A 20,173-nucleotide genomic window follows, 5' to 3' on the forward strand; every position below is an offset into this window, starting at 1 on the left:
TATAAGCACCTAGCGTGTGTTTCCCCAAGTGGTCCTTGCCCTGGCCCTGCTGCCGTCTCTGTCCTGGGAGCTTTGCTTATCTCTGGCCACGGAGGAGCCTCAGATGCAGGACAGAGGTAAAAAAGTGCAACTGAGTTGGCTCAGACTGCTGCCCGAGCTCTGAACTGAGGAGCAATCACAAGTTACTCCGAACACCAACACTGCACTCACAGCACAAAGACAAGTTCCGTTCCTTTGTGCTGCCCAGAGCCTTTGCCAGATCTTTGGTCACGTTGCCCGGAACCGCGTGGTACTGCAGTGAAAGGCCCCATTGTGATGACTGATCAACAAAGCAAAGCCAAGGTTGCCTTGGACATCAAAACCTGAACGTCCAGACTTTTTACGTGCTGAGAAGTGTGTGATTAGTATTGTGTTCAAGTAAATGCAGAGGGGGGTCTTTCCTTAAAAGGAGCTAAAGCAAAGAAAAATACTTATCTACTCAGTGTCCAGATTGGAGGCTTTTTAAATGACCTGGAAAATGCGCCATTGCTTTCATTGTTTCCTTCCTCCTTCTTCCTCCTTCTCTCTGACACTTGTCTGCCCTTCCAAAAACTTCCTCTCATAGTGACCCCAGGTTCCTGTTGGGAATTCTCACTCTGCTGCATGGATGAACAAGCAAAACAGGCAATTGTAAGTGCTCTGAAAATATGGACAAAAAGAGTTGGAAAAATTTCTGATACAAATTTCCAGCTGGGTTTGGAGCAGTCCTTGCGAGTAAATGATGTGGTGAGCTCAACGTATATTAAAATGCAGCATCATTTAGAGCTGACTGTTTCAGTTAAGCACATTGTCTTTCAGAGGTGGGCATCTGAGAGCAAAACCAAGATCTTAGCCCTGTCTGGGTGCACCAGTGAGCTTGTCTGGTCCCAGGTCCCTTGTTTATAATATGATGTGTTGGCTCAGATGATGTCCAGGCTCCCTTGGGACATCTTTGGGGTATAAGCTTAAATCCCAGCTCTGCTATCTGCCTCTTCCTGGTTCTGAGATTCCATAATATCATTCGGTTATTCTAGGAGACTGACTTGGTAGAGAAAATCTGGAGGGAATGGAAAGCTCTATATTATCAATGCAGAAATTGAGTTAAGGGGCTGACCTCATCAAAGGCACAAATATGGCAAATGTTGAAACAAGGAAGACGGTGAGACACTGAGAGCAACTTACTCTACTTTCTCTTTGACATGATGGAGTCTTAATTTGAAATTTCCCAAGTTCCTTCTTTTCTCCTAGGAGCTTACTTCTTTCAAAACAACTGCGATCTGAAGTCAAGAGACCTGGCCCAGTTTAGGGTCTGCCACAAACTCAGGCTGCTCCCTTCTCCTCCCTCAGTTTCTTCTCTGGCAAATGGGAGGTATGGACTTAGATGATTCCTAAAAAGCCCATCTAAGAGCTAACATCCATGACTCCAGGAATTCCAGGAAACTCACACTAAAAGCAGGGTTCCAAATAAAGTGAAAAACCAGACTAAGTAATTGAACAAATGATTTTCAGACATTGGACATTGGATTTTCAGGCAGTGCATGATACTGATTCCTGAGAGAGTAGGGAAAAATGAGGTGAGTCTTATGACTGCCCCCAGCTCACTGCCTGGAGAGAATTTCCAGGCCATGGCATTGAGAGAGGAATATGGGTGGACTCCAGCAGTATTCCTGAATAGAGAAGGTGAAGCAGGAATTCCAAGAAGACCAATGAAGCTAGACTTCACAGAACAGAATACTAGAGAAAAGAGAGCCACATAAGAGGGAGAACTCTGGACTTCTACAGAGAGTCCCCTTTGAGTCTTCAACTGATCAGCACATGCATAGGAGGGAACTGCATGAGGCCAGGGAAAGAACCACCCAAAAGGATCAGAGGGAACAATCCCTAGAGATCACACAGGTTGGGAAATAGACCCTACTCCCACCAACCAGAGTTGAAAATCTTGTAATTCATGGGGCATTGCATAGAGTGCTCAGAAGGGTATTGTTTTAGTTGTGGGGCCTTAGACTAAAGGCTGTTCTGGTCCTCCCTAACAAAGCTTAAAAGCAAGTCTTGACAGGATCAAACTATTTCCAAGTAACTTACAATGTCCCTGAACAACACTCAAGAATATTTTTAAAATGGAAGAATATCCAGCATTGAACAAAGTAAGTTCGAACAAGAGAAACATGAAGAAAATTATGCCAAGGTATATCATAATCAAATTTCTCAAAACCAGTGATAAAGAGAGAATCTAAAAGTAGTCAGAGAAAAAAGTTAAGATATGAAAAGAGAAACAAAGATAAGGACGATAGCAGAGTTCTTGTCAAAAACAAAGCAAGTGACAAGACTGAGGAACAACAAACTTTGAAGTACAGAAAGAAAAGTATTATCAACCTAGAATTCTATACCCAGCAAAAAGCTTTCAAAAATGAATGCAAAAGAAAGACTTTTTCAGACACATAAAAACTGAAATAATTGATCCCTAGTAGGCCTATACTATAAGAAACGTTAAAGAAAGTCCTTCCATTTGACATGAATCATAGCAATATTCTCTTGGATCAGTCTCATAAGGCAAAAGAGATAAAAACAAAAATAAACAAATGGGACTTAAATAAGCCTAAAAGCTTTTGCACCACAAAGGAAACCATCAACAAAACAAAAAGCCTATGAAATGGGAGAAAATATTTGCAAATGATGTGACTGACAAGGGGTTAATATCCCAAATATACAAATAGCTCATACAACTGAATATCAAAACAACAACAACATAACCCAATCAAAAAATGATCAGAAGACCTGAATAGATATTTTTCCAAAGAAGACCTACAGATGATTGACAGGTATTTGAAAAGATGCTCAACATCACTATTTGCTAGAGAAATGCAAATCAAAACCACAATGAAGAATCGCCTCACACCTGTCAGGATGGCTATCATCAAAAAGTTCATGAATAACAGAAGTCGGAGAGGATGTGGAGAAAGGGGAACCCTTATACACTGTTGGTGGGAATGTAAATTGGTGCAGCCACTATGGAGGACAGTATGGAGGTTTCTTTATAAACAAAAATAGAACTAGCATATGATCCAGCAATTCTACTCCTGGATATATATACAGAAAAAAAAAAAAAAAAAGGAAAATACTAATCTGAAAAGACACAGGGACAGCAATGTTCATAGCAGCACTGTTTATAATAGCCAAGACATGGAAACAATCCAAGTCCCCAACAACAGACAGTTATATTAAGAAGATGTGATATATGTGTGTGTGTGTGTGTACATATATATATATACACACATATATACACAAACACACATATATGCATACACACACAATGGAGTACCACTCAGCCATAAAAAAGAATGAAATACTGCCATTTGCAGCAATGTGGATGGACCTACAGAATATTCTGCTTAGTGAAATACATCAGACAGAGAAAGAAAAATATTGTATGATATCACTTATATGTGGACTCTAAAAAATAATACAAATGAATGTATGTGTAAAACAGAAATAGACTCACAGATATAGAAAACAAACTTGTGATTACCAAAGGGGAGAGGGAAAAGGGAGGGACAAATTAGGGGTATGGGATCAACAGATGCCAACCATTATATATAAAATAGATAAGCAACAAGGATATAGCACAGGGAATTATAGCCATTATCTTGTAATAATCTATAATGCAGTATAATCTGTAAAAATACTGAGTCACTCTGCTGCACAGCTGAAACTAACACAACATTGTAAATCAACTATACTTCAATAAAAAGAGAGAGAGAGAGAAAGAAAGTCCTTTGGGCAGAAAGAAAGTGATTCCAGATAAAATTCTGGATCTACACAAAGGAATGAAGAGCTCTGGAAGTGGAACTTTATTTACTTTAAACATATTATAAGCTATTGAATGGGACCTTTCCTGTTGTGCTGGACTTGGCTATTAGGACTCAAGAGTGAGAACAGAGAGGTTCTCAATACCTGAGCCAACATCCACAGGAATCAGAGAACCAAGGGTTCCTAAGAGGAGACAGATGTGCCCTGTTACCACCAATCACCGTCTTCCACCTAACAAGACTAGGAAGGAGAGAGAAGTCAGCCTAAGAGTCACTGCAGTGTAGTGGGTATGAGGAGAGGCAATTCCTCCCCTTCCTGTGGGGATGCGAAGTTGGGGTAGCCGTACCTTCTCTCTGCTGAGGAGGTTCTAGGAAAATAATTTACAATGATCAGGGTGTAAATTAGTTCCCCATTTGGACATTTGATTAGGAAAAGGGTCTTCTGATTTACCAGTACATCATTAGGCACAGAGAAGAGACTTGGAGAAAGAAAAGCAGGCAGAAAGAAGGGTTACAGGGGGTAGTCTGAATGCACCCAGTTTGTCAAGGCTGGGGAATGAGTTCCCTGTGGCTCAGTGTGTGCTGCTTAGAAACTAGTTGGATTTATCCCATCCCCATCCCAAGACAGTACTCTGCTACTCCCCAGGGAGCTTGAGCCCAAAGAGTTTGTAGAGTATACATCCAGTGACAGGAGCTGAGGGGCATCTGTCATATCCCTGCCCTTAAAGTCCTTCTAAAGCACACACGTATCACCCAGAGGAAGCCGGCACTCGGCGGCTTGCCTCCCAGAGCGCATCGGCAGTTAGTCCAGGTTGGCCAGGAAGGCAGCAGCTATTCCGAGGCAAAGCAGCGATCTTTCAGGGTAAGACCCTCGGCCCCTTCCCTGTCCTGCCTTGTAGGCAAGCACATTAGAGGAACCAGCACTGGAAGGGGAAAGTAGGGACAGGGACTGTCCTGGAAATAGACTTCCAATCAGTCAGGGTTTAGGTCCAAGTTTGCGTCGCATAGGGTAGGAGAGGGGAGGAAGTGAGAAGGGAATCAAGAACAATTCCAAAATTGTTGTTTTAAACTGCACTGCTATTTAGTATCTGGAAACAAAATTATGGATCCTACTAAGAGGCCATTAAGACAGCTACTACCCACTGGAGGAGGTAGACTTGGTATAGTTCATTTTAGAAGAGTATTTAAGAAAAATAAAGAGCTTTTATGTATTGGAAAAGAAAAACACACCCCAAAACCAAGGCTGTCTTTCCCCTACAGGTACAATTACCTCTGTGAAGATGCTTTTTGTCTTAGTGCTCTGGTTCCAGCAGAGAGTGAGGTGCTAATGAGGCCAGGGAGGCACTCAGGAGAGCCCTCTACCCCCTCCTGGTGAGCTCACCCCCAGCACACCTGGTTCTTGGGCGGTGGCCTGTCTGCCTGGAAGGAAAACCGTGATGACCTGGCCCAGCGAGCAAAAGCCTCATATGCCATGTGTCCCTTTTCAACAGAGGATGGTTTCTGGGGCCAAACTCAGCTTTGCAGTTGCAGTCCAGGTGGGTCCCACAGGAGGGCCACAGGTGGTGACTCTGCCTGAGGAGGGGGTGGGGGCACCTCACCTGGCTTTCCTGGAAAGAGCTCTTGGCAGCAAGTCAGCAGCAGCTGAGCTCTACCCCAGTTGAAGCCTTGACACTTGGTTGTTTTATTTCTTTTTCATTCCACCAACAATACATATTCTTACTACAATAAATTAAAACATACAGGTAAGCAAATGGACAAATTAAAGAAAAAACTGCCATAATCTCACCACCAAACAGCTATTGTTAATAACATTTGTGTGTACCTCCTCTCAGATTGGGTGAGTGTGTGAATATATATACACACACTCACCAAATATATATATAAAGTGTATATACATATATGAAGTATAGATACACACACACACACACACACACAACGCACAAAACCCAAATGAGTAAATATCATGCACATATATTGTGAGACATTAATATTGTTCACAAGTTTCTGTTCTCTTAAATAATGTATGGTGAACACCCTTGCACACAAATCTTTGTGCATACTCTTTATAATTTCCTTTGAATAAATTCCAAGAGGGAAGCTGTATGTGGAGGCTGCACATTTTTAATAGCTAGTGTAGAGGCTCAGAATATGTCTCCTCAAAATATACCACTTTGGCATACTGATTATTTTTAACTGAAGGAACTTGAGAAAGCCAGTACAGGAAGGACCCTTTGATCCTCCTTTGTCCCCTCGAAAGCAGGAGATAAATCTCTCATGTGAAAGGTACCTTCCCTGTACCAGGAGGGTAGAAAGTATTCTATCACCTGAAATAGGGAATTTAGGGCTGAGAAGGATGTATAAACAAATCTTGTTACTTTGTCACCCAACCTCAAACCCCTTTGTCTTATTAATTCTTCACAAATGTATTGTTTCTTTGTCTAAAAGGTATAAAAGCTTCCTGCTTTGGTCACTTCTTTGAATCTCATATCTTTGTGAGGCTCCCATTTCTATCTATGTATGTAATTAAATGTTTTTCTCTTGTTAATCTCTCTTTTATTACAGGGGTCTAAGCCAAGAGCCTAGAAGGGCAGAGGGAAAATGATTTTTCCTCCCCGACACTAGTAACTCAATTTCTGTGATAGAGGAGGACCTCCAGAAGAAGGTGGAGGAACAGGAGCCAGACCTCATAGGTCAGATAAGCTGCTCCTGTCCTTCCCTCCTGTTTACCTATTGTATCCACTCTTTCCCTCTCCAGCCTCCCTTCTTCTCTTTCTCCTCTTTCACCCTTTAATTCCTGCATCCTTTACCCTCTTCCGCCATTTCAGCTCAGGGATTTTTCCCGTGCTGTGCTCAAATCCCATTCTGTTTCTAAACTTTGAGCTCTCTCCATTGCTCAGCCTGCCTTCTTTGTGCTGCCTTCCTGACCAACTGCCATGCAGTGACAGCATGGCTGTAGCAGCCTCAGCTTCACATCCTCTCAGATCTGTCTACTGCAGGGAAGAGTGAGTGTCTTTCCCAGTGACTCCCATAATTCCTTTGTGACCCGCTCATTGGACTGATTTAGGTCATGTGGTCATCTCTAAATCAATGACTGTGGCTGGAGAATATGATGTTTTGATTGGCCACATCTGGGCCACTTGCTCGAACCCTGGACTTGGGGTGGAGCCTCATCCAGCCCTCAGGAGCTGAAAGTGGGGGAGAGGATCCTTAGGTGAAAATCAAGCTCTGTTCTGGGAATAGTGTGGCTATTCTGGGAACATCTATCTCAGGATGTGAAATGCTCCTTGCATTTTATTTTGCTTTTAAATGTGATTAAGTGCCAGAGTCATACCTAAGGAGTGACTGGAAAGAATATTAAATAAATAGGAATATTAAATGGTAACACATCTGAAGGGCATACAGTAGCTCATTTAATACCATAGATTTTTTTTTCCTTTAAAGAAAAATCTCTTATGTGTCTTGTAAACACAGAAAGGATTCTACATGAAGGACAACATAGTCTTCCTTTTCACCCAAATTTACAGTGTTAGCCACTATATATAAAAATAGATTTTAAAAAAAGTTTCTTCTTTATAGCACAGGGAACTATACTCAATATTTTGTAATAACCTTTAATGAAAAAGAATACGAATATATGTATGTATATGCATGACTGGGACATTGTGCTGTACACCAGAAAATGACACATTGTAATTGACTGTATTTCAATTTAAAAAAAAAAGAACTTTACTCTTAGCAAGAAATTTTTCAATGCCAGGTCTTGAGCTAGTCTGTTAAAATATTATTTTTAATCCTTAAAACTCTGCAAAGTAATCTTAATAATCCTATTTTACAGATGAGGCTGAGGGAGGTCAAATACCTTTCCCAGGGTGACACAACTAGAAGCCCTCACAAGTGATTCAAGCCTAGCTTGTACATTCCAGAATCTCTCTCTGATAAGAAATCATAAAATTCCCTAAACTTGTGTTCTGTTGACTTTCTCAGGGCTTTTAGAGTTCAAAGTGCTTTTGTACTTTAAGAAGCTACAGCTTCAGCCTGCATTGGAACATCTCAAGGGCCACAGGAACAGAATAACACTAAATGGAGAAGGAATCCAAAAGAATAGTCTAAAATTTCAGATATTGTATAGACAGAAAGATATACTATTAGGGTCTTTTCAAATGGATTAAAGCATGCCACACCTAGATTTTCCAAAAGAGCTAGTTCTTTTGGCACGCCTGGACTGGTAAGCTATACATGTGGGCTTCTTAAAAGCATTCTGATGCCATCTTCTGGTATGGTCAAGGGCTTGGGAATTGGAATATACGAGAAACAAGCACCCGTTGAAGCACCTTATATCTTCTTTGTGCCTCCAATTATTTCTACAGGCTGAAGTTTCCTTTTAATTTTTGCATCTCATCTTTAGCACAGTTTGACTTCCTGGAGCTCTCAGTCACAAGATTTCAGGTTTGAAGTGATAGCTTCTGTTACCATCTTATCTGCTACCAGAGCCCCTTTTCTGTTCCAGAAATTCAGAACAGGAAAGTTGATGCTTTCCCCTACAGGTGAGTCACCAAGAAAATGTTTGCATTCTCAAAAGGTGATGGTTCCACTCCAAGCTGGTGAATTCCATGAGCAAACAAAGCTCTGTTTGTAACCCTGTCAGATAAGAATAATCTGCACTGTGTTTTCTGTTTGGTACAGGAAATAAGAGGTGGGTGATTCCACTTTGTGGGATTTGGCAATCTTCTCTTTGGTCAGTATCTCTTACTTTGTTACTCATATTTTAACAGAAAGAAAAGAGGTCTTTTAGAAGACTATGAAACCCACATTTTGAACAGGGAAAGGTAAGGAATGAAGCATGGGATGTGTCCAGAGGACAGAGGGTTCATGTCTTTGGCTGGAGCAAAGGGTATGTGGCAGTCAGGAGAGGGTCAGCGCCAGTTCAGGGAGGGCAATGAAGGCTCGGCTGAGGAGTTTAGGCTTTATTCTCAAAGTAGTGGGAGCTACTGAGGGTTTTTGATGAGGTGGATTAGAACTGTGTTTTAGGGAGAATACTGTACTCAGAATGTGTGGAATGGAGTGAAAATAGAGAGAATGGATGCAGGGAAAGCTGGGGGAGGTCCAATGTAGTCTCCCAGGGTGAAGAGGGAAGCAGGAGAATGTCAGAATAGAAAATACATCACGGGGTGGGGTGAAGTGGTGGAGTTGCCATAGTGATAAAAGTTACAGGGTCAGAATAGATATGGAAGGCAAAGATGGTGCCAAGATTTCCACAGTGGGTGAGTGGGAGGATGGAGGTATATGGAGAGATCTGGGGAGAACATGGGGGCAGGGAGAGAACAGGTTTCATACAGACCATGAGTCCCCTTGCAGACATACTGGGTTTGAGGTATTAATGGGCCGTGTAGGTGGAGATCAGAAGACAACATGAAATGTGTACCTAGGTCTTGAAGGCTTAATCTATCAACTTAAGCTTTTGGTCCAGGCTTCAACTTAGATGAGTTGTCTGCATTTAGGAGTTGGTTGAAGCCAGAACATTGGGTGAGAACATGGGAAGTTTCCAAGGGAGCAATCAAACTAAGGGGTACTAGCCAGGTCCTTGAAGAATCCTGACTTAGGGAACAGGGGGAGAAGGGGTTAGAGAAATAGCTGAACAAGGAAGACAGCAGGGATCTGGGAAGCTGAAGAAAGAGTTTTAAAAAGGAGGTGGTCAGTAGTACCCACTTTGGTACAGGGGCTGAGAAGGTGGAGGATGGCAACTGGTGATCTTTGAGAGAACCATTTATAGGACAGTGGTGAGTGAGGGTCAAAGCCAAATTACAAAGAACTGAAAAAAGTGGGCATGATTAATGCCACTGTAATGGTATTTAAATAAGATATTTTAATTGCATTAAATAAAATAAATAATTTATAATTATTTCCTATACCAAACAGAAATTAAAATTAAATGTAATAGTACATTTAAATATGTTTAAAGTGGTAAATTTTATGTCATGTTTTACCACAAAAATGTGGGAGAAAAATGTAAACATTGCAAAAGTCATATTGTTCTCTGCACTTTTCCAATGCTTGAAATACATCAAAACAAACTGCTTTGAAAAGTAAGTGGTGAAAAAATTAAGTGGTCAGCCAGAAATGGAGGCAGCAAATACAGATTTCTCTCCAGAAGGGTTGGATAGCTGAACGAAGGAACAAAAAATGGATGGCAGAGGTTGATGAGAGGGTAACAGGATAGAAAGAATTCATTTTTCTCTGGTGAGGCAACTTGGACATGTTTCTAGATCGAGTGTGAGGGTGGAGAGGGAGGGGAGAATGAGGACAGGGGCAGGGGAGCAAATAGTGCGTTGAGTATGATGTCCCAAGGACATGTCTTCATCCCAACCCCTGGAACTATGAATGTGACCTTATTTGGAAAAAGGGTCTTTGTAGATGTAATGAGAAGATCTTGAGTTCACTTGGATTGTCCGGTGGGCCCTAATCCAAAGACAAGTGTCCTCAGAAGAGACAGGAGAGAAGACACACAGAGCATAGGCGAAGGCCATGAACACAAAGGCAGAGATGGCAGTGGTGCAGCCACAGCCAAGCAATGCCTGGTGTCACCAGAAGCTGGAAGAGGCAAGGAAGGCATCTCCCCTAAAACTGCTGGAGGCAGCGTGGCCCTGCTTAGACCTTGATCTCAGACTTCTGCCCTCCAGAACTATGAGAGAACATATATCTACTGTATTAAGCTCCATGTTTGTGGTTATTTGTTATGTAGCCTAGAAAACTAACACAGGAGTAGGGGCTTTGAGGTGGTGGGGAGGGCCTCTGGCCACAGTGTGAGGTCCTGAAACAGACCTGAGGCTCTGTCTCGGGCACCTTAGTGTTCTGGGCCCAGCCCAGGGCCAGCACAGCTAGTTGCTTGGTGATTAGTTTAGAAACTTGGGGCTCAAATAAACAGAACAGGATTTCACTCACAGAAATCATTTCCCATTTTTCTTTTCTCTTTCCCACTCAATTTTAGAAAATCAACAAAGATTTCACAGTACTGATGTCTTTCTCTTCCACCTTCCATCTTCTCAGCCGTGACAGTGGCACCAATGCGGTCCCCGGGGGTTTCTAGGGGAAATCTTCCCTGGGAGCTTACAACTTGTGCTCATCCACACAGGCCAAGGGACAAAGGGGCCTGTGATGGAGCTGGGTGGCAGGTGGCGAAGGGGAGAGCTCTGGGAGGCCAGGAGATGGGCTTTCCCTTCATAGCAGTTATGCATGTTAGTTGCTGACTTAGACCATCCCAATCCTTCCAAATTCCAGTGGCAGAGAAGGCCTCAGCGAGGGGTGGGTGCTTAACAACCCAGGAGAGAGGAATGCCCCTTTAGTCAACTCTCCTCTGTGTTTGAATGAGCCATTTATTCTCTGCCCAGCAAGCTGATGAACATGGTGGGAAAGCCTTTCCCAGGGAGAAGCTGGAAGATGGAAGCTCAAAGAGCAGACCAGGACTGGAGGGATGATGCCACACAGGGCAGCCAGTGCACACTGTGGATGCCCAATTATCTCTTTTGGTTTTATGTCTATAAAAGAAACTTTACTCTTTTTAACTTCACCTGTACGCCACTCTACTTCCCACATGGAGCATTTCATCTTTACAAGACAACCAAGGTAATTTAAATTTTTTTAAAAAGAAGGCTTTACTAAAGAGGTGCTGGCTAAGATCTGTGAATCTATGCCCCTGAGGGCTCAGGGCAGGACTCCAGCTGGGTGGTGTAAGACTGGCTGTCCTGACGTGGGTGGCAGTTGCTGGAGCAGGGACTGTTTCATTTCATTGAGTGAAGCGGGCTGTCAGCAGGCAGCAACAGCCATGGGACGAGATGCAACCAGGTCAGACTCTGACCCATCCTGCCCTAGCCATAGGCCAACTCTTCCCCTTTACGGCTTCTCCAGGAGAAAGACAGGAACCAGACCAGGAGACCCCATTAAAGAGGAATTACACTGAAGTCAATCTAAAGTGATCTGAACATTTAGCTGCCCTAAAACTGCCCCAAACACTCCTTGCTACAAAGCAGAATTCAGTGTCCAGAGGGGCTGTCTTGGACTCCACCCAAGAAGTTTAGTTTTTGAAGAGCCTGAAAGATTCCCGGCATATCTGTAGGGTGAATGTGAGAGCCAGGTTCCAGAGAATCGTATTGTCCGTGGATGCTTTAGCACCCTGCTTAATGAGAATTTAACAGAAATAAGTGATTGTTCAGCTGGGGTAGCTATATCTAAGAGGCAAACCTTTCTTAAACCCTACTAATGTACAACCTCAATCCACAACTGGATTCAATTACTGCGTGGAGAGAAAGGCATTTTCTCATAAAGCCGCTCTGTTTCCGTGCCTGGCTGCGAGCTGGGTCAGCCACGACAAAGACAAGCCTGTGCGTTGTTTTTGGTTGTTTTTCTTTTCAGGCTCTTCCACTGGTAGTGCCAGGCCCCAAGCTGTTTGGATCAGTTATGTGGGGGCCAGTTTACTTGTTTTGGCTTTCAGCCTCATTGTCCAGCCTTGATGATGCAAGAGCAAGCTAGTGTCCTACTGACCAGTGGAACTAATGGGCTACCCGGCAGGATTCAGAGGTTGTACCATGACCACATGATCCTTAGGAGCAGCATTTGTGAAGAAGGTCAACATTCTAAAGAAGGAGCGTGGGAGAGATTGTAGGGACTTCAGAGGGGTCTAGCATAAGTAGGCCAGGGTGTTACTGTTCTCAAATATTAATAATAATACCTAAAGTATAGAGTGCTTACTATGTGCTGCCAAGAGCTTTACATATAGTAACTCATTTAAACCTCCCAATGATCCTCTGATGTAGGTGCCACCATTATCCCCACTTTACAGATGGGGAAATTGAGGAACAGAGTGGTGATGTCATTTGCCCAAGGTTACACAGTTAGTAAGTGGCTCAGAGCCCAGGTCATTACACTGTCAAAGAGGATGCCGCAAAAATTTTAAAACCATGATTGGCATTTATTTAGCTGCTAAACATATTTGCAGTATTCTTAACTCACTATTTACCTTAACACACCTGAAAGCCATTTTTATATTGTTTTATATATGTTTCAAATCACAAGACCGAGGAGACCCATGTGGCCCAGCCTGCCTTGGGGCAGACAAGGAATGACTACTATGCAGGGCCAGCGGGCTTTCGTAAAAGATATTGCACCCACGGAGGTGGAGACCAGCGCACTCAGCTACCTGATCGGTGGCTCAGGCTTCCTGCGTGGGCTTGGCTCTCTGAAAGGAAAATCTGCGACTTCTGGCCTGGAATGAACATGGGTATAGCCCAAGCTCCACCCATCAGCTTAATTCATTATGACAGTTAACATTTTATTGCCTTTGGCTCCAAATTCATCCTTCATGACTTGCTTGGCAATAATGGAAAAGCAGTCCTCTTTGACCATTAGTGAGGTATTAAGTTTTGTCAGTAGAGTGTCCTGAAGGGACACTGTAAGAGGAAGGGGCTTCTTCCTGGTTCCAGTGGGCTTGCTTATCAGGCTCCTGCAGCGTGCACAACTCTCCCTGCAGTGCCAGGTGGCCAGCACTAGTGCCTTCCTGTGGACAGCTTCCCTCGGCACTTCCCTGTGAATGACTTCTGTTGGAACCTCCACAGGAACCTTCATAGCAGAGTGCCAAAAGTGGGGTACCTTCATGTTGGTGGCTTCTCTGGTACCCCACGTGGAATTCTGGGGCACCGTGGTGCTCACTTTCTGGATGGCTTCCTCAGCACTCCAGAGAGCAGCATCTGGAATGTCTCACCAGTTCGGCCCTCTTTGGACTTTCCCACCACCCAGAGAGCCGTGGTCATACCCTTTCTCACGAGGTCTAGCTCTCAGCCCTGGGAGGCCTCTCCTGAATGTTCCATCTCAGCCCTGGGGGCAAAAGCTGCTGTGTTTGCTCTTCCTGTTTTCTTTAGCACTCTCTTCACCTCTTACTGGCCAAACTCATGTTACTCCAATTCCCTTTTAATAACTCTTTACAGTTAACTTTCCTTGTGCAAATTGCTGTGTAATTTCTGTCTCCTGTCTGGACTCTAACTAATACATTCACTATATTTTTTAGTTCGCCATTTAAAATAAAAATGTAGGCTTTTTAAAGAATCACAGAAAAAACCAAAGACAACATAAAAATACTTGCACAGTAAATTTGCTAGTAAATACTAATCTTAAGTAATACATTTATGATTAAGTTAGAAGGCACTGTACTGTCTTTCAATTCTTAGCACTATACCTGCATGATTCTTTCCTAATTGTAACCCTTGTGCATAACTGAGTGCTCTATGTTTACCAGTCTGACATTAAACAGTTTGATGTAGTCCCATAACCCATATGGAGCCACTGTCCACACTGTCTTTCATTTATTGTCAGTCTTGGCAACATAATATTCTCTTTTTTTCACATGCTAAAGTTTGTTTAGCTAACTCCCGATTTTGGATACTTGGGTTGGTTCCTGCGTTTTCATATTATGAAAAGCACAGCTTGAAGTATCTTTGTGCAAGTTGCATCAGCCTCACCTAATTTTTCCTCTTGTCGCTCCCTTTCTCACTTCGCTGACAGCTGAGCTCACACATTTTTCCACTGATAGACAACATATTATAGGGAAAAGGATGAGAAATACAGGGGGAATGTCTGCTCCAAAAGGAGGATGGGGCTTTTACTGAAGGCATCAAGGCTTCAAGAAGCAGCAGATTCTACTCAGGAAGTTACTCCTGCCAGGAACAGAACTGGTCTTAGGGGCAGGGGCAATACTTGGTTGGAGTGAAAGAACTAAGCATTGGGAAGGAATCACTCCAGAGACCAAGACTGTCTTTTCTTGGGTCTCTCATATTGTAACTTGTGACTAATGCATTAGTCATACTGAGCACATGGAAACTACACAATATATACTAGGAAAACATTTTAGTTCTCAAGAATAGCCTCAAAATCAGACAATGCTTGAAGCAATTGAGAGTGGGAAGCACATTGTGATTGCTGCTCTCTGACATTTTAAACCACCAATAACTCAATTGTTTCCTGAATTCCCAGAGTGTCAGGGAACACGAAAAAGCCTCTTTGTCACTCAACTGAGAAAATGTGAGACTTCATACTTAAATCTTTTTCTTCCCCTCCACAAAAAAAGCGTTCCTGGTATGGTGCCCCAAAAGGAGCTTAAGCACAGCACCCATCATATTGTACATTTTTGGTTCAAATACAATCTTTGATTCTGAGCTCACTGCGCTGCACCTGTGTGAGTCCTGAGGGCCTCACCTGGAGTTGACTCCAGCAAAGGTCTCCCTTTGCCTCCTCCAGGTCCCAAAGGGCCGATGTAGCCCCCTTCAAGGGTCAAGGCTTAAGGCAGGAGACTTAGTTTGGCTTTTGCCCCTTGTAATGGGCCCAGGACCTAGTGTTTGATTTTCTTCTGCTTGGATTCTCACCTCCTGCTTGGATTTCCTCTTACTGCCCATTTCTTTGGACTCTGGAGGATTCCTTTGCTATCTGCAAGCCCAGCAGCACACACTGTGTTCAGGATCTAATTGAATTGTGGCAGGAGGGTCTGTCTTCAGAGGATCTGCTCTGCCATAATGCTGGGGATGGGTGTCATGTGTTCGTGATATTCAGGGCATGTGGACACAGCAGCAAGATATGCACATGCAGAAGGAGACCTAGCCTGCGCTTCAATATTTCAATATAAAATAAAGATATAAGAAATAATTGGAGAAAACATCAAAGCTCTGTCTCTCTTCATGTATCTGTATATGAAGAGCTGCTACTGGAAGTATTAGATTTCCTTCAAGCAGCTGAAGCTGGTGTTCAGAGTAAACAGCTCTAACAGAGGCACTTCTAAGAAGGAATCAGTAAGACCTTATCCTTGAGTCTGTTTATAAACCAGGCCTTACCTCACTGTTATGTTATCCCTTTGGCTTCATAATTATAAGACTTAGCTGGTAATTTTCATATGAATATCCCTTTTGAAAGTCCCCTGCAATTTCCTTATTTACAAGATGGGTGCTCATTAGAGTGCTGTGGGCTTATCAGGTGGCTTTTATCCGTGGACAACGAATAGATGGACCATGTCATTTACTCTCCTTGGTGATCTCCTAGTGAAGGATGCTGAAATCAAACAATATCTCAAAGAGATGCACCTTGCTACCTACTTCTGCATGTGAAGTTAGTGCTTTTTCCTTTCAATAGCCACTTACTGAGGAAGGTTTTGAGAGGACTGGTTTCTGTTTTTAATGCTAAAATCCCCTGCGATGTGTATGCACCTTCCCCTTGGTACAGCAAAGTCTGTCTGGCTTGGCCCCTGCCCAGACTTGTGGCTCTCTACTGAACTTTGTAGTCTTCAAAACAGAATGATCTGACACAGGGTTGGGAATTGTAGAAAATCTGGGCTCTGAACAAAAACCACATTTAAAAGAGTGTGTCTTTTCTTTTATTGGCTTTTCCTCTAAAAAGCAAAGGCTGAAAAACAGCTGTTAGCTGTTTATACAGTATTTTTTATTTAAGTGTTAGACAATAGCTGTTTTCTTCTCCACTTAGAATGGCACATTTTTCTCTCAGGCCATTTAAGTTTTCTCTCTGTGTGGCCACAAGTATTGGTCTGCACCTCCTCCCTCTCCTAGGTTTCTGGAGGAGATTAAGTTCCTCCCGCCTTTCTTTCTTCAGTTTCTGGGTTTTTTTGTTTGTCTGTTTTATTTTATTTTGTTTGTTTTGAAATAAGACTTGGGTTTCTCAGAATAGATGCCTGAGTTTGGTACCAGGTTAGAACCCTGAAGGTCACCTTTTGACACAGGTACTCACAGAAGACATTCTAGAGGAAGTTTCTTTAGGTGAAAAGTGTTGAGAATTTGTGACTAGGTCATATGAACAGACTTCGATATGGACTTAGTGATTGTCATCTATTCTTAAGCCCTAAACATTGATGGTTGGTTTCCTCTATTTGGAATTCAGAAGATGATTCTTGCCAATCCCCACTTCTCTAGACATGCTCTAAGGACACCATCCTTTATCATCACCCCACTGTCCAGAGCAAAGCAAGATCAGCAGGGGAAAGTCTGGCAGATGACAGAAGAACACTCCCTGGCCTGCAGAGGGACTCAGCCAGAACGTTTTCTGGCATCCTCATCTCATGTGTTACCACAGCAATTCTTATTATACGAGACGATGGTAACACACAAAGTTACACATTTCAGATTTTCCTGGGATTTTATTGGTCTACAACCTGCTTCCTTTTAATCAGTTTAGCTTCTTTTAGGTCATCAACTTGTATTGCTTTTGTGCCCGGGGAATAGTCCAGCCACGATGTTTAGAAAGGATAGTGTCTTGTCCTTTCTCACTAAGAATAGATAGTTGCTGGGTATATCTCTCTGAGAGATCAGACATTCAAATCCTGCCTAACAAACATACAGTATTAAATAAAAGTGTAACATACTAAGCGCGTAGAGTAAAAGTGCAGTAACAGGAGAAAGGTACTTTGGCACAAACTTCAGCCCCTTCATTTCTTCATTCATCACACCATGGGCCAGACTACCTCTGACCAGTTTCTAGAACTCGGGAATTCTTACAGGTGACATCTGAAAAGCATCGTAAGCTTGTTGAGATAAAGATGCACCTCAATGAAAGATAATCTTTGTACCCTTCACTGGAACCCTAGGGATTTGCAAATCATTATTATAATGATACTGCCATCTCCCACTTCCAAAACCCCCGAGTTGCTCCTCAATAGTGTTTTTTGTCACATATAATAAATAGTATTTGTTCTTATTTATTTATTTATTTTTTAAGGGGGGAGGTAATTAGGTTTATTTATTTATTCTTAGAGGGGGCACTGGGGATTGAACCCAGGACCTTGTGCATGCTAGGCATGTGCTCTACCACTTGAGCTTTATCTTCCCCCTCTGTTCTTATTTAATAAGGAGCAACACATTATGATTTTTTTTAGAATGAGTGGTCCAAATTAGATGATTAGAAAAACAGTTCCCATGTATACAACCCCAATCACTAGGTTTGTATGATATTATTTTAAAAACAGGATTTCTGATAAAATAATATCTCCCTCTGGGAGATACAAGTTTTGACATATTAAAGGCTCTGAAAAGTCCTGTAGTAAAGAAACGTTATGAAACTGTTTTCCTGTGACAACTCTTAACCTCTCTCAGTACATCCACTGGGTAAAACTGGTTCTGAAATCTGTCTTGAAGTTCATGTTGTCAGCATCCTCACATTCTGCTTGGTAGCCCAGGCCTAGGAACCACTGGGGATCCTGCTTTTGGCCACCCTATCCTACTGCTGCTAGCTCTCCACTGACCTCACCAGCTCCCTTTGCTATGCGGCAGGGCTCAAATCAGGATTAAATGCCCAATAATGGGGCCAGACCCCACTGACTTCTTCAGAGGCTTGAACTAAGAGGGGAGAAGTGCCAATGGCTAACAAAGAGTCAGTCCCTTCTCCCTGTTGTCCTCATCTGCCCTCTTGCCTACTGGGGTCTGCTTTTCTTTTGTGTGGTTTACCTGTCACCTTGTTCTAGGTGGTGGGCAGAGCCATAACTGGTGAGAAGGATGATGAACCACAGTTGCTCTTACAGAAGGGGGCGGGCATTCCCAAAATACAAGGGTAAGGGCATTTACCCTCAACCACATTAAGGCTGGCAGGGAAGTCTAAGTTGAAATGGGTCTGGCAACCACAAAGACATACGACTCTGCAAAAGGGGAAAAGTAGACAGTGACTTGGACCACTGCATCACACCACACAGGCGCCAACTTCCTGAGTGCGGAGGCACCCATTTCAGTCCAGACATCAGAAACCTTTGTAAAATTGTGTGCCAAAGTTCTGCCCACTCTCCCACCGGGCATCCAGGTGTAGGTTAGGGGGAGCAGAGGGACAAGAAAGAGGAGGAGGGAACAGGCACATTGTGGGTAGTAATTCACTTGAGCAGGGGCCCACGTCACTTCTCACAGGACGGTGGCTTCCATTTGTCAGTGAAATCTGCCTGTGTGTATCACTCTTGCCATGCATGCATAGACTGCATGCAGGGGGCAACAGGTTTATTTGCTCACATGCATGCCCACATCCAGTGTCCACGCACACTCTTTGCCAGGAGAAAATAAAAAGCTAAAACTGTTTGCATAACAATGATTAGTTTCATAGCTGAGTAACTTATACATAATAGTGCTTTCACTATTTTGTAACCAATCTGCCCTCAGGAGCAAGTGAGGCTGATAAAATTTTTACAGGCTAATAAATTTTTTCTACTAATTTGCAAGACTATCATAAAACCCATGAACTTGATGGTCCCCAGGAAACATATCAAGAACTGGGAATGTACAGTAATTTGGAGCTAGAAGTCCTTTTAAGGCCCTACAGGAAATGACTCCCAGAAAGGAGATGAATCACAGTATTTTAAAGAGAGAATATGATGCTAAGTTCGTGCTTAACCAGTCATAACCTGGGAAAAGATCTTCAAGAAGGAAATGGTGGAAATTTCCTAATTTTAATTATTCTTGCTTTAAAGAATAAAATTAATTCAAATATACAAAGAACAATCTTCAAATGAAAACAATTACTGGAGCATAGTTTATTTTGCCTTGTAGTAACTTTTAGGACTATCGTTTTGTGCAGTATTCACAGTCACACTGCGCCCTCTTGTGGTAGAAATATTATTACAATTAGAATTTAGAAGACACACCCTGCAGCATTTTATACAGTAATGATCAGATTCACTTAGGAAAGTTTGTTCAAGGGAAAAGATGGTTTTCAGAAGGTGGTTGGCAAAAAGAGTCACTGCTTGGGCACCTGAGAGTATGTACATATGGGTGGGTCTGTCCTTACACGAGGGGAGCAGCAGTTGAAAGGAATCTTCATGTTTTCACAGATGCAAAGAAGTATCACAGAAAGCTGAGTTTTAATTTTCTGTTTGATATTAAAACTTACTCATTTTTCACATTTTATACTTACCCATATCTATAAATAACAGTAATTGCTATCATTTAGCAAATGTGGCAGGCAGTTTGTACACATTTCATTTTGTCTCAAAACTAGGAGGTTCTACAGGGAAACCGGGGCTTGGAGATATCAAATAACTGTTTACGCAGCTAGTAAATGGCAGAGCTGGTATTCAAATTAATCCTCCTCTGATTCCATAAGCCTGCACACTTCCCATTGTGTTGATTCGACTCTCTACTCAAGTATTTCTTGAGTACTTAATACATGTGAGACACTGCTGCTGGGTGCCTGGGGACCTACAAAGTACAAGATACTCTCCATTCTTCAGGAACTTATGGCTTAAATAGGGAAATAAAAATGCACATGGAAAAAAAGCCACCATACAATGCAAGATACAAGGAATATCTATGTAGAACTATTTTTTAAACAGACAAGCA

Source organism: Camelus bactrianus, chromosome 8 (genome assembly GCF_048773025.1).
Source record: "Camelus bactrianus isolate YW-2024 breed Bactrian camel chromosome 8, ASM4877302v1, whole genome shotgun sequence".
Lineage (NCBI taxonomy): Eukaryota > Metazoa > Chordata > Mammalia > Artiodactyla > Camelidae > Camelus > Camelus bactrianus.